Source organism: Ovis aries, chromosome 4 (assembly GCF_016772045.2).
Source record: "Ovis aries strain OAR_USU_Benz2616 breed Rambouillet chromosome 4, ARS-UI_Ramb_v3.0, whole genome shotgun sequence".
In the NCBI taxonomy this organism is placed as follows: Eukaryota; Metazoa; Chordata; class Mammalia; order Artiodactyla; family Bovidae; genus Ovis; species Ovis aries.
Genome location: NC_056057.1, coordinates 82,786,334 through 82,802,160, shown reverse-complemented (window position 1 = coordinate 82,802,160; position 15,827 = coordinate 82,786,334).

The window sequence follows — 15,827 nt, the reverse complement described above, 5'->3', positions numbered from 1 at the left end:
GTTCAGCAGAGTGTGGTTTTCTGTGTGCATTTAGCATTTCCTGAAGAAATCACAGATAAGCAAATGCAAAATTCCCATTATGCTCAGATTGTTTCCTAATATATCAATTGTGCTGCACAAATTTGTGCCTCTTACAGCAGATCTGACTGCAATGCATAATTAAGAATGTGCTGATGTGAAAATACCTTTGAAATAAATTGTAGAGTGAAATAACCAAGGCTCAAAAAAAAAAAAAAAAAAGTGCTGCATCTCCGTAAGCTAGTGGAGAAAGTGTCTGTGGATTCAGAAAACCTGATTAACAACTTGAGATTTCCTCTGCGTCTTGTTGCTTGCCTGATCACTTTTATCACAGCATCCTGGAGCTGGAGGGTGTCCTAGTGACTTCTTCCCATCTCTGTGCACCCTGAGCACACCAAGACTGTTAAAAGATAAGCTAATACACATGACACCTTTGAAAAGTTTATTTCAGCAAACATCAGTTTGAATTGGGCAGTACCAAAACAAAGCGGGCTTCCGAGGTAGCACAGTGGTAAAGAATCTGCCTGCCAGTGGAGGAGATGCAATAGATTCCGGTTTGATCCCTATGTCAGGAAAAGGAAATGGCAACCCACTCCAGTATTCTTGCCTGGGAAATCCCATGGACTGGTGGGTTACAGTCCACGGGGTCACAAAGAGTTGGACACGACTGAAGAACTAACCAACAACAACAACAAAACCCAAAGCAGTGAGAAGCACACAACCAACAGGAATTGGGGGAAAGGCTTTTATAGGAGGATGCAGAAATAAAGCAATGATTTCACTGGCTGTAGCCTGAGCAGTTGCGTTTTTGGGGGGAAATCTACTTGGCTGTTTGTCCTTAAATTTCGTTTTCTGGGAATTGAGCGCATTAACTCTGGCCTAGGTTTCAGTTTGTTTATACAGGCAAGGCATTAGTGCCGCCTCAGTCCATAGCTTTCCTTAGGGTCCACTCTCACTGCTGTACATTCTATGGATTTGGACATGTATGTAATGACATGTATCCATCATTATAGTATCATCTGGAGTGTTTTCACTGTCCTCCAAACCCTTTGTGCTCCACACAGTCATCCCTTCCTGCTGGCTAACCCCTGGCAACCACTGATCCTTAACCATCTCCATAAGAACCACACATCTCCTGTACTAGGAATCACACAGTATGTAGACTTGTCAGGTTGGTTTCTTTCACTTAGTAATATGCATTTAAGTTTCCTCCATTTCTTTGCACAGCTTCATAGATCATTGCTTAACAGTGCTGAATTATATTTCACTGTCTGATGTACCATAATTTATCCATTCACCAGAACTTTTTCATCTCCCCAAAAGGAAATTTTGTACTCATTAAACACTTACTCTGCAAGTCCTGGTCTTCCCAGCCCGTGGCAACTGCTCGTCTACTTTTTGTCTCTATGGATTTACCTATTCTGGATATTTCATACAAATGGAATCTCATTAATTCTTTGTACTTTCCTTATTATTCCGTCTTGATTTCATTTGTTCTTCATTTCCAGCCTCTCCTCTTTCCTAGGTCCCCCAGGCTTCCTTGCTACAAACATGACACTGTTATCTTTCCTTGGAAAATTTATGCTGTAAACCCATATGAATGTGGCAGCTTAAAGCAAAAAGAAACATTCCAAATCATATTTCTGGGCCTGGCTGTGACCCACCCTCCAACCTGAGTCATCCTCAGAGTTACCCGGAAAGTGTCAAGAAAATGCAGATTCTAACTTCTCGCCCAGAAAGTCTCGTCAAGGGTGTCTTTGGACACCCTTGGACGTATGTCTTTTTGTTCATGCACACTTGTGAGCACTCTGGGGCAGGGCTGGAAGTAGAGTAAGAGCAAGCCCTGGGGCATAGCACTTAGGAAGCGCTTGCCCTGTCCCCCTTGTCTCACCCCAGTCCAGGCCCTGCACTGTGCTGTGTGCTTAGTTGGTCAGCTGTGTCCGACTTGTTGCAACCCCAAGAACTGTAGCCTGCCAGGCTGCTTTATCCATGGGGATTCTCCAGGCAGGAATACTGGAGTCGGTTGCCATACCCTCCTCCAGGGGATCTTCCCAACCCAGGGATCGAATCCAGGTCTCCTGCATTGCAGGCAGATTCTTTACCATCTGAGCCACCAGGGATGCGCAGGCCCTCCACTAGACTCCTAAAAATGTGTGGAGGAAAAATGGGTATTTCCAGGGAGCTGGAACCAGTGGCCAGTGTCAGAGAAACACAGGTTATATCTATAAGGCCTCTTGATTTAAACAACATGGCAATTCAATGCGTTTTCACTGTTATCTTTTTTTTTTTCACTGTTATCTTTAAAATCTTGTATCTTAGCCCTTCCCTGGTGGCTCAGTGGTTAAGACTCCATGCTTTCACTGTTGGGGATGTGGGTTTGATCCCTGTTTGGGGAACTATGATCCCACATGCTGTATTGTGCAGCCAATAAAAGGAAAAAGAAAAAAACCCTCATATCTGTAAAGGTCACATGCACAAGGCCATGTTTCCACCTAAATTTCAGACCTAGAGATGTCTAAGAACTATTCAGAATTAGTGACCCTCACTTTTCTCAAATGGATGCTTTCTAAGATGCTGTATTAATTTCCTAGTGCTGCTGTAACCAAGTACGATAAGTGAGGTGGCTTAGAGTAACTATTTCCTCCCAGTTCTGGAGCCCGGAAGTCTGAAATCAAGGTGTTGGTAGGGCCAGGCTTCCTCTGAAACCTGTAGGGGAGAACCTCTCCTTGCTTCTAGCTTCTGGGCTACTGGCTATCCTTTGGATTCCTCCGCTTGAAGCTTCATGACCCCAGTCTCTGTCCCCACAGCCTCATAACCTTCCTCTCTCTGTATCTGCGTCTGTCTCCAAACGTCCCTCTCCTTATCAGAAGCCCTACCCCAATCTGGCAGGATCTCATCTTAACTTGATTACATTTGCAAAGTCCTATTTCCAACAAGGTTATGTTCACAGGTTACAGATGGACAGCCAGGAAGTCTTCCATACACTTTTTAAATGAGCCAGTATCACTTATAAGTTCTTGATAAAGCAGCATAAAGTCATTAATGTTATCAAGTCTTGATCCTTGCCTACACATCTTCTTAATATCTTGTGTATGAAATAAACATGTATAAAGCATTTTTGTGGCATACTGAAGTATAGTGATTGTCCACGAAAAGCAGTTGAGCTATTGTTTGAATTACAAACTGAGTTGCATTTCCATGGAACACTGTTTTTACTTGAAAAGAACACCTGCCAAACTAGAGCTATTCACATTTGAGTATTTAGCAGGTATTTCCACCAAAATGAATAAAGTGAAGACAACTGACAGCATTTGTTGCCAGTGATAAAATCTGATCCTTCAAATAACAATCAGAATTCTGGGAAACTTGTGCCTACCACCATGCACTTGACAGTTTCCCAATATATAAAGACTTATCTGATAAGATCTATAGCCATATTAACAAAGGTGATTTTTTTAATTACATAATGAAATGTGTCAATTTTTGTGAGATTTGAAGAACTCAGTAAATCAGTGTTTTCCACATCTTCAATCCATGATGTTAAGAAACCACGCATGGCTAAAAAGATCTATTTGAAGTATAAAATGAGTTTTAATGTAGCAGAATATGAAAAGTTCATTGATACAGTTTTGGATTACACATTACAGTTTGGGAAACTACCACTTGTGTAGTGTTGGGGTAGTATGAAACAACAGCCACAATTATATAAAAATCATCTAAAAACAAAATATCATTCCCCTTTCAAACTGCATAACAGTGAGGATGAATTTTCTTCAAACGTTTTAGCCAGAGCAACAAATAGCAACAGACGAATAAAGAACTGTGATGCTGGAAAAGACTCTTAAGAGTCCCTTGGACTGCAAAGAGATCAAACCAGTCCATCCTAAAGGAAATCAGTCCTCAATATTCATTGGAAGGACTGATGCTGAAACTGAAACTTCAATACTTTGGCTGAAACTTCAATACCAATATTATTGGTATTGTTCTGGCCCCTCCCATGGAAGTACATGGACCCCATGCTTAAATTTTGGCTCACAAAATTTAGATAAGAGCTAACTAACACCTACCCTACTCAAATTCTTCCAGGAAATTACAGAGGAAGGTAAAATGCCAAACTCATTCTATAAGGCCACCATCACCCTAATACCAAAATCAGACAAAGATGCCACAATAAAAGAAAACTATAGGCCAATATTACTGATGAACATAGATGCAAAAATTGTCAACAAAATTCTAGCAAACAAAATCCAACAACATATTAAAAGATCATATATCATGACCAAGTGGGATTTATCCCAGGGATGCTAGGATTCTTCAATATTTGCAAATCAATCAATGTGATACACCACATTAACAAACTGAAAGATAAAAACCATATGATTATCTCAATAGATGCAGAGAAGGCTTTTGACAAAATTCAACATCCATTTATGATAAAAAAAAAAAACCCTCCAAAAAGCAGGCATAGAAGGAACATACCTCAATGTAATAAAAGCCATATATGATAAACACACAGCAAACATTATCCTCAGTGGTGAAAAACTGAAAGCATTTCCTCTAAAGTCAGGGACAAGATAAGGGTGCCCACTCTCACCATTACTATTCAACATAGTTTTGGAAGTTTTAGCCATAGCAATCAGAGAAGAAATAGAAATAAAAGGAATCCAGATTGGAAAAGAAGAAGTAAACTCTCACTGTTTGCAGATGACATGATCCTCTACATAGAAAATGCTAAAGACACCACTAGAAAATTACAAGAGCTAATCAATGAATATAGCAAAGTTGAAGGATATAAAATTAATACACAGAAATCCCTTGCATCCCTATGCACTAACAATGAGAAAACAGAAAGAAATTAAGGAAACAATTCCATTCACCATTGAGATGAAAAGAATAAAATACTTAGGAATAAATCTACCTAAAGAAACAAAAGACCTATATATAAAGAAAACTAAAAAACACTGATGAAAAAAATCAAAGATGACACAGATAGATGGAGAAATATACCATGTTCATGGATTGGAAGAATCAATATAGTGAAAATAAGCATACTACCCAAAGCAATCTATAGATTCAGTGCAATCCGTATCAAGCTACCAACAGTATTTTTCACAGAACTAGAACAAATAATTTCACAATTTGCATGGAAATACAAAAAAACCTCAAATAGCCAAAGCAATCTTGAGAAAGAAAAATGGAACTGGAGGAATCAACCTGCCTGACTTCAGGCTCTACTACAAAGCTACAGTCATCAAGACCATATGGTACTAGCACAAAGACAGAAATATAGGTCAATGGAACAAAAGAGAAAGCCCAGAGATAACTACATGCACTTATAGACACCTTATCTTTGACAAAGGAGGCAAGAATATACAAGGGAGAAATGACAACCTCTTTAACAAGTGATGCTGGGAAAACTGGTCAACTACCTGTAAAAGAATGAAACTGGAACACTTTCTATCACCACACACAAAAATAAACTCAAAGTGGATTAAAGATCTAAATGTAAGACCAGAAACAATAAAACTACTAGAGGAAAACATAGGCAAAACACTCTCTGACATAAATCACAGCAGGATCCTCTATGACCCATCTCCCAGAGTAATGGAAATAAAAGCAAAAATGAACAAATGGGATCTAATTAAACTTAAAAGCTTTTGCACAATGAAGGAAACTATAAGCAAGGTGAAAAAACAGCCTTCAGAATGGGAGAAAATAATAGCAAATGAAGCAACTGACAAAGAATTAATCTCAAAAATATACAAGCAGCTCATGCAGCTCAATACCAGAAAAATAAAAAACCCAATCAAAAAATGGGCCAAAGAACTAAACAGACATTTCTCCAAAAAAGACATACAGATGGCTAACAAACACATGAAAAGTGTTTGTTAACATCACTCATTATCAGAGAAATGCAAATCAAAACCACAGTGAGGCACCATCTTATGCTGGTCAGAGTGGCTGCTATCAAAAAGTCTACAAACAATAAATGCTGGAGAGGGTGTGGAGAAAAGGGAACCCTTCTACACTGTTGGTGTGAATGCATCCTAGTATAGCCACTGTGGAGAACAGTGTGGATTCCTTAAAAAACTGGAAATAGAACTTCCATACATCCCAGCAATCCCACTGTTGGGGCATATACATTGAGGAAACCAGAACTGAAAGAGACATGTGTACCCCAATGTTCATTGTAGCACTGTTTACAATAGCTAGGGCATGGAAGCAACCTAGATGTCCATTGACAGATGAATGGACAAGAAAGCTGTGGTACATATATACAATGGAATATTACTCACCTAGTAAAAAGAATACATTTGAGTTAGTTCTAATGAGGTGGATGATACTGGAGCCCTTTATACAGAGTGAAGTAAATCAGAAAGAAAAACACCAATATAGTATATTAATGCATATATATGGAATTTAGAAAGATGGTAACCATGACCCTATATGTGAAACAGCAAAAGAGACACAGATATAAAGAACAGACTTTTGGACTCTGTGGGAGAAGGTGAGTGTGAGATGATTTGAGAGAATAGCATTGAAACATGTATATTACCATATGTGAAATAGATCACCAGTCCAAGTTTGATGCATGAAGCAGGGCACTCAGAGCCGGTGCACTGGGAAAACCCAGAGGGATGGAATGGGGAGGAAGGTGGGAGGGGGCTTCAGGATGGGGGACACACGTACACCCATGGCTGATTCAAGTCAATGAATGGCAAAAACCACTACAATCTTGTAAAGTAATTAGCCTCCCTAAAATAAATTAATTAATGTAAAAAAATTTGGCTCACAGTTTGACACACCACACACACCAACAGGGTATAAAGAATTCTATTACTCCACATAATGAGGCTTTCTGGGAAGAGCAGGGCAGGCTCTCAAAGAAGGTCCAAACACAGCTTACGAAGGCAGAGAGAGGTGACTGATTTGGAATGTTTTGGTGGTTGGAGGGTGGAACTGGGCCAAATTGGCTATGGTCTGAACTTTTTGTTGGTGCAAAGGGAGGCAGCTCATTGAGCTTTGTTATTGCCTTCAGTTGTAAGGCAAGAAGGCCAAGTAAGGGACAGAGGTTGAAAGATGTCAACAGTCAAATAGCAAGAACAGAAACTCCTTAGACTCCTTACTGAAATTCACTCCTGGTATTGGACCAATGACTGAAATGTGCCATGCTTCATTTAATTGAATTTGAACCTGTAACGAATAGTCCATCATGGTGTTCTACAAAGCCTGCAGCCTGAGACTGGTTTAGGAGGTGAAAGGTCTATTTAATACCTGTTTGAGTTCAGTGTTGTATATTTTGCAAAATGAAATGTGTGCATTGGTCACTATCAATAATATTTCAAACTGCAATAATGGAAATAAGAAGAATCTTGGTGAACCCTCACACTGTGGCTTTTGTAGGTGCAGAGGTATGTACGACCTTGGTTTATATATTTAGGTGTCATTGAGGCTACAGATTCCTAGAGTTTTTACCTATAAGGACACAACCTTGGATCAGGAATTGTTGCTGCCATTGGCTGGACCAGATGGCTGACCACTGGAAATGAATGACTCACATGTCTGTAAACATGTTCAGCTTGGGCCAGGGCTAAGATGACTGCCTGAAGTATAGCTAATTATGCTGATCCTTGTGTCCATCCTTAGTTAGGGATGACTCTGTGACGGGAAAAAAAATAGCAACTCTCCAGCAAGCTCCATCTTGCGTACCGACTGCATTGCTGTCTGTAAACCATTCAAACTTCCTGTTCACTGTATGGATTCCAAGTAGCCACAGGGGTCTGGAGAGGGGTGACCTCATCCAGCATGCATCTAGCAAAAGCTATGAGACATCTGACCCACGGCTAACCTGAAAGGGGATCTCAAAGCCATTCTCCAGGCCCTAAACATCAATTATCAAAACTTTCAACAAAGGTTGATTACAAGTGTGAAGGAGGCTTGGGAGGACTCAGCAAATGCAGCAGAAAGCAGCACAGCTCAGGGTGTAAGTGCCCCAGCAGACAGAAACACAGCTCAAAGAAGCACGCAGGCCAGCCAGCCTGTGGTGCTCAGAACGCGTGCTCACCAGCAGGGAACAGAGCCACTGGCATCTCTCGTTGTGAAAATGAAGCAAGAGTCTCACAAAACAATAGTTTCCATCTATCATGTGATAGCTCTGATTTTCTCCTCTATCATTTTCTCTCTCTTCCTATAACAAGTGCCAGTCATGCCCACAAATAGTTCACTCACCAGGTAACAAGCCAAAGCAAGAGAAGAGAGACCCTAGGTAGTAGTCACCAGCCTGATACCCCATGGTTGGGTTCACCTTGCCTTCTTGGGGTGATCACATTTATTCATACAAAAAATAAATAATTAATTATTATTTAGTTATGCCACACTGTGCACCATGTGGGATATTCGTTTCCTGACAAGGGGTCAAACCCACACTCCTTGCATTGGAAGCTCAAAGTCTTAACCACAGGACTACCAGGGAACCCCTGCATTTTCCCTCTTTAAATACAAGAAGAGGCAGGCAGGCCACCACTGAATTTCCCCTGGTTATTATTAGTCTGGTTGTTGGCTAACAATGGAGAAAGGCATTTAAATGCAACTCTTTTTTTTTTCTTCTTCTTCTTCTTTTAAGGTATTTCTGGTCTCTGTTAGGCAGAAAGTTAGAAGTTAATTATACAAAATAAAAAGGAGTTCATTCCTACATCAAGAAATGGTAGGATATTTTTTGAGGTTTAGTGACTAGGAGAATAAGATGTGTGTATTTCAAAATACACTAAGCATTTAGGTTCAGAAAACACTTTGCCAAATACCCCTTGGATCTAAAACAAGAATTCACCTTGTCCTTGTGTGACATGTCTGGGAGGGTTAATGTTTCTGACCTTAAAGAAACTGCCCAGGAGACGGGGCTGAGTGCAGGACAACAAGACTGTGTGAAGACCTGTTGTGACAGGAGCTGACTATTTAGAAGCTTTACAATCAGAAGAAAAATGAGCTTGAGAAGAAATATGGAACAGCAACAAATCGCCATGCTACACAGTGAGCCCTCCAGTTTCTATGAAAGATGAAAACTCTCTGTCACTTGAAAAGGCAGAAAAAAACAAGCATTCTAACGATTAAAATTCTTAAGATTTTCTGTTTGTGAGAAACAGGGATGAAAATAGCATCTAAGTTACTTTAAAAAGGTCACAATCTTAGAAGAGCTGTGGCTTGCAACAACAGCAAAGCAAAAAAAAAAAAAAAACAACCTGATTTAAGCTTATTGGCTTGTGTAAGACTTAGTAAAGTCATTTCAAGCACATACTTTTATTTTCTCAGGACATACTTTTCAAAAGTAGAAAGAATATGTGTTGGGCTGCACCCCATGGGCCTGCAGGGACTGCACTTGCCAGCTTTAAGGCAGAAGAAAGAAGGAAATTGCCTCACAGAGTACAGTGGTTGGGACCCTGAGCTTTCAATGATGGGGTTCAGGTTCAATTCCTGGTCGGGGAACTAAAGATCTCACATGCCACACAGCATAGCCAAATAGTTTTTAAAGAGAGAGAAAGAGTCTCAACTCAGTGACAAAGATGTCAGTGGTTTAATGGATGAGAGAGCTTGCATATATGAAGCAGGGTCCTGTACCTGTAGCGAGTCTTTACCGTATACAGCTGACAGCGGGCAGGACACAGCAGCAGGCCTTGCTCCTAGGGGAAGAGGAGATTGTCCATGGGCTCACTGGTTACCTGGGAAACCACCAATTCTTTGATAAGAAAAATTACTAGCTACAGCCTGGGGCAAGTATGTAGGAAGGTCAGTCAGGTGAATATGGTGTAGGTGAAGCAAGCAGCACTGGTCAGGCAGGGCATGTACCTTTCCTGGTGCTACTTAGAGCTGTTGTGAGAATCAGTTAAATTAACAAACAAAATAAAACAAAACAGAGGCAGTAGCTAGGTCAAAATATCTCTGTGCTATGAATCACAGAGTTGGACACAACTTTGTGACTGAACAACATGAATAAAAGAAGAGAGATGAAAATATTTACTGCATGAGGGATTTCCCCGATGGTCCAGTAGTTAAGAATCTGCACTCCCAATGCAGAAGGCATGGGTTGGATTCCTGGTCAGAGATCTAAGATCCTGTATGCTCCATGGTGTGGCCTAAATAAATAAATAAACTTAAAATTTTAATATGTGAAAATGAAAAATTAGGTTGGAGTCTACCTAGCTCTGGGCTTTCCTAGCAGCTCAGCTGTAAAGAATCTGCCTGCCAATGCCGGAGACACAGGAGATGTGGGTTCGACCCGTGGGTTGGGAAGATCCCCTAGAGAAGGAAATGGCAACCCACTCCAGTATTCTTGCTGGGAAATCCCATGGACAGAGGAGCCTGGAGGGCTACAGTCCATGGGGTTGCAAAGAGCCAGACACAACCTAGGGACCTACGCTCGAGTTGTGCTATATTTGTTCTTCTTTTGCCAGGTTCAGTAAACATCTGTTGTTTTGGTACAGATGTTGGACATGATTTAAGGGGAGAATGTATTGGATATTTGTTGTAGTTGCTGTTGTTTTTACACAGTTTTACTCTGTGGTGATGGTACCCTGAATTTTGCTTTGGGGAGCCACCACTTCCCCAAGCTTTGAGCCCACATGCTTCAGGTGAATCCACCGTGGCTCCTGGAAAGAAGTGTGTGACCCAGGCTAAGCTGATCAGCACACCTATGTCCCCTGACAATGGTAATTGATCCAGAGAAGAACACATGAATCAAATGAGACCAATCAGGGCATAAGATTCAATACCAAGAAATGGAGCCCATTGGTGGGTTACCTGGACCTATTTTTTCTCCTTGGGTGTGAGTAAGAATAGAGCTACTGCTATAATACGTTCCTGGCAGAGAATGCAAAGTGTTACAAGCTCACAGAGAATTCAGCAATATCTAAAGAGACTGACGATAGAAGCAATTCATAACCCATGATTTTTTTCCCCTATAAAAGGTGTTATTGGGACCTGTAGTGAAATCTGTAGCTTTTATAGTGAAATATATAGCAAAATCAAGAAAACTTGAGTTTTTATATCAAGTTTAATATCTTGTTTTTAATCATTGTTTTTTGATAACTATATTGTGGTCAGTATTCTTGTTTTTAGACATTTTTAGATAATGCACACTGATGTGTTTAGAGTTTAAAAAGTTATTACATTCATGACTCATTGCCCGTGGTTGAAAAAATGCCATTATACACATAACACATGCAGATAGTAAAAGAATGAAAAAGCAAATGGGATAAGAAGTTAACTGGGGAACCTGATTAAGGGGTGTGGTACAGCAAAAAATATATTTAGTCCTTGTCATGGTTTCTAACTCTGAGCTCCTTTAGGAGGGTTTTGTGTTAAGCGTGTGTGTGTGTGCATGCATGCTCAATTGTGTGCCACTCCTTGTAACCCCATGGACTGTAGCCCACCAGTCTCCTCTGTCCATGGGCTTTCCCAGGCAAGAACACTGGAATGGGTTGCCATTTCCTCCTCCAGTGGTTCCTGACCCAGGGATGGAACCCATGATTCTTGCATGACCTGCATTAACAGGTGGCTCTTTTACCGCTGCACTACTTTTAACCCTTGGCATTTCCTGAATGATAGAAATGGCTTGTTATTCATAAGGAGCCCCTTTTGTGCGCACCTGAGTACATTCTAATGAGTTGACTGAGGTCGGGCCCCAAGATAACCCCTGGATCGAGCTGGTCACCAGAAAGGCAGAGGGATGAGAAGGCTGGAAATTTCAGCCACACCTACCAACATCTGGGAAGGGGAGGAGGCTGGCAATTAAGCTCTATAAAAACTCTTCAACAAGATTTGATCAGCTTCCTAGTTGGTGAAAGCTTCCACACATGAGGAGGTGGTGCACCCCAGTTCCATGGGAACAGAAACTCTTCTCCTCAGGACCTTTCCAGACCTTGCCCATGTACCTCTTCATATGACTGTCCATCTGGAAATAAATATTTTTGAGCTCTGTGAGTCATTCTAGCAAGGTAACTGAACTTGAAAAAGGGGTTATGAGAATTTCCAGTTTATAGCCAGTTGGTCAGAAGCATCTGGAATTTCTGTTGGCATCTGAAAAGGCAGGTGCAATCTCATAGAACTGAGCCCTTCAGTTGTAGAATCTGACACTATCTTTGAGTAGTTCGTGTCAGAATCGAGTTAAATTGTAGGACACCCAGCTTGTGTAGCAGAATTGCTTAACATCTGGGAAAAAACCATCACATACTTGGTGTCAGAAGTGAAGTGGAGTGCGTGAGTAGGGGAGTGAGGGACACACAAAGCAATTGAGTTTTCCTTTACAGAGCGGACGCAGAAATAAGTCTTGCTATTCTCATAACTTCTGTAAATCTGTAATTATGTCAAAACAAAGTTTACTTGAGCAAGTGCAGGAGAGGGAGTAGGAAATGGCAACAGAGGAGGAAAAAGAAGAAAATTACTGTTGGCAGCCACCTTAAAACCACACTGGGAAAGGCTGTCTCAGAATGGAATAGACCCAGAAGCAGCAGTGTGAGGTGGATCCAGGTGATTTTATATTTTATAGTAGGCAGTCAATAGATACTCATTAAGAACGATTGAAGGAAGAAAGGAAGGGAGGGAGGGAGGGAGATAGGGGAAGACAGACATTTTGTTTATCATAATTAGATCCTTTGCCTGCATTTGTGGATTAACAAGCCGTATTAAAAAACCTATAAAAAGCCATTTTTGAAATAATCAAGAAAATTTGCAGAAGATTTGGGTATTGCATGTTATTTGCTGAAGTTCCTATTAATTTAGTGTTTTTCTGTGTGTGTGTGGTGCTCACTCGCTCTTTGAGACACCGTGGACTGTAGGCCACCAGACTCCTCTGTCCATGGAATTTTCCAAGCAAGAATACAGGAGTGGGTTGCTGTTTCCTACTCCAGGGGATATTCTTGACCCAGAGATTGAACTTGAGTCTCTTGCATCTCCTGCATTGGCAGGTGGATTCTTTATCACTGCAGCACCTGGGAAGCCCCATGTTATGGTATACATTGTGTTATTCTTTCCATTTACTATGACTTTAGCTGGGTGCAATCATGGCATAGTGATTTATGAGTGATTTTAAAGACCTTTCCAGTGAGAGATGTATACTGAATAATTTATAGGTGAAATTTTAGGATGTCTCAAGGAACAGCTGAAACAAAATTGACAGTTGCTAACTGTTAAATATGAGTGGTTCGTACAGGGGTTTGTTATAGTATTTGTGTGCTCAATCGTGGACTGCAACCTGCCAGGCTCTTTCTGTCTGTGGGATTCTCCAGACAAGAACACTGCAGTGGGTTGCCATGCCCTCCTCCAGGGAATCTTCCTGACCCAGGAATCGAACCCAAAGTCTCTTGAGTCTCCTGCATTGGCAGGCGGATTCTTTACCACTGAGCCACCTGGGAAATCCCGTGTTATAGTGTTCAGTTCAGTTCAGTTCAGTTGCTCAGTCATGTCCAACTCTTTGCAACCCCATGAATTGCAGCACACCAGGCCTTCTTGTCCAGCACCAACTCCTGGAGTTCACTCAAACTCATGTCCATCAAGTCAGTGATGCCATCCAGCTATCTCAACCTCTGTCGTCCCCTTCTCCTCCTGCCCCTAATCCCTCCCAGCATCAGAGTCTTTTCCAATGAGTCAACTCTTCGCATGAGGTGGCCAAAGTATTGGAGTTTCAGCTTCAGCATCAGTCCTTCCAATGAACACCCAGGACTGATCTCCTTTAGAATGGACTGGTTGGATCTCCTTGAAGTCCAAGGGACTCTCAAGAGCTTCTTCAACATCACAGTTCAAAAGCATCAATTCTTTGGCACTCAGCTTTCTTCACAATCCAACTCTCACATCCATACATGACCACTGGAAAAACCATAGCCTTGACTAGACGGATCTTACTCGGCAAAGTAATGTCTGCTTTTGAATATACTATCTAGGTCGGTCATAACTTTCCTCCCAAGGAGTAAGCGTCTTTTAATTTCATGGCTGCAGTCACCATCTGCAGTGATTTTGGAGCCCCCCAAAATAAAGTCTGACACTGTTTCCACTGTTTCCCCATCTATTTTCCATGAAGTGATGGGACCAGATGCCATGATCTTAGTTCTTTGAATGTTGAGCTTTAAGCCAACTTTTTCGCTCTCCTTTTTTACTTTCATCAAGAGGGTTTTTAGTTCCTCTTCACTTTCTGTTATAGTGTACATTGTACTATTCTTTCCATTTCCCTGTATGTAACAAAAGGTAAACTGCCCTTTTCCTGAGAGAAACAAGTCTTCCTATCGGGAGGCTTGTGCAGGTAATGAATTAAGTTTGCTCCTTTGTATCCAGCATGAGACTAGTTATGTAGCACTCTGGGAGAGCTGGGTGCTACAAAATACTCAAAATACTCAAGAGTATTTCTTCGTGGTTTCTGTGGTTCCTCCTCGCTGGAGAGTTCTGAAAGCCGTAAGCCAGAGAGGGACACCCCATTAAGGAACAGGAAGGCACAGTCAGGATTTACCTAATCTTTCTTTGCCTCAGTTCACACAGATGTGATAATGGAGAGAGTAAAAGTACCCACCTCATAAGGAGCTGGGGTGAACTGCCTGCCCTTCTTGGTGCCCTGGACAATTGATTTTGTGCTGTCTGAGCATGGTGGTTTCTGCCCAAGGCCACAACAGGCGATGAGGGAAGAGGAAGCTTTGGAAGCAGTGACTATGGGCACACTCCTCTGGAGTCTGCCCACACATCCCTGTTTCTCTCCTCCTTAGCCCCACAGGATGAAGCCTCACCTCATCTTCCCTGCTCTTCCATCCCTAAAACAGTGTCATTCTAGATTTCCCAGTAGTGACTCAGGAGCCAAAGGGCAAGATTTTTAGTGGGACGTGCTAGGCCTGGCAGAGAAGGCAATGGCACCCCACTCCAGTACTCTTGTCTGGAAAATCCCATGGATGGAGTAGGCTGGTGGGCTGCAGTCCATGGGGTCGCTAAGAGTCAGGTACGACTGAGTGACTTCACTTTCACTTTTCACTTTCATGCATCGGAGAAGGAAATGGCAACCCACTCCAGTGTTCTTGCCTGGAGAATCCCAGGGACTGGGGATCCTGGTGGGCTGCCAGGGGTTGCACAGAGTCGGGCACAACCGAAACGACTTAGCAGCAGCAGCAGCAACAGCTGGGCCTGGCAGCCCACAGGCATCTGATTTTCTGTCCTGATCCCATGACTCTTTAGCCATGTGATTTGGGGTAGTTACCTGACCTCTCTTGGCATCAAGCTACTGTGAAACAAAGATAGTATCGTCACACACGCAGATGGGAAGACTGAAGAATTGTAGTTAAGGGGCCTGGTGGACCACATGGGATACAGCAGATGCTCAATAAGTTAGTGATGAAGGCAGCAAGAGCCTCTCCTTGCTGCCTCCCCGACATTCCCCACCATGCCCACTCAGACCTCACTGGGCCATTTGCGCCTTGGATTTTTGATGCTGATATCTGGTTTCTGGCGGGGCTTCCCATGTGATGCTAGTGGTAAAGAACCTGTCTGCCAAAAGAGAATACATAGAGATGCTGGTTGGATGCCTGGATCAGGAAGATCCCCTGCAGGAGGGCAAGGCAACCCACTCCAGTATTCTTGCCTGGAGAACCCCATGGACGGAGGGGTCGCAGAGTCCGACACGATGGAAGTGACAGCACGCCCACAAGGTGAGATCAGGGCAGAGAAGACCCGGGAAGGGTTGGTAGGCTGCTCAAAAGACTTCCTCCATAAGGGTTGATGGTGCGGTTTTCAGTGAGGCAGATGAGAAGGAGCATGCTTGGAAGGGAGACAAGGGGAATTTCTGGAGC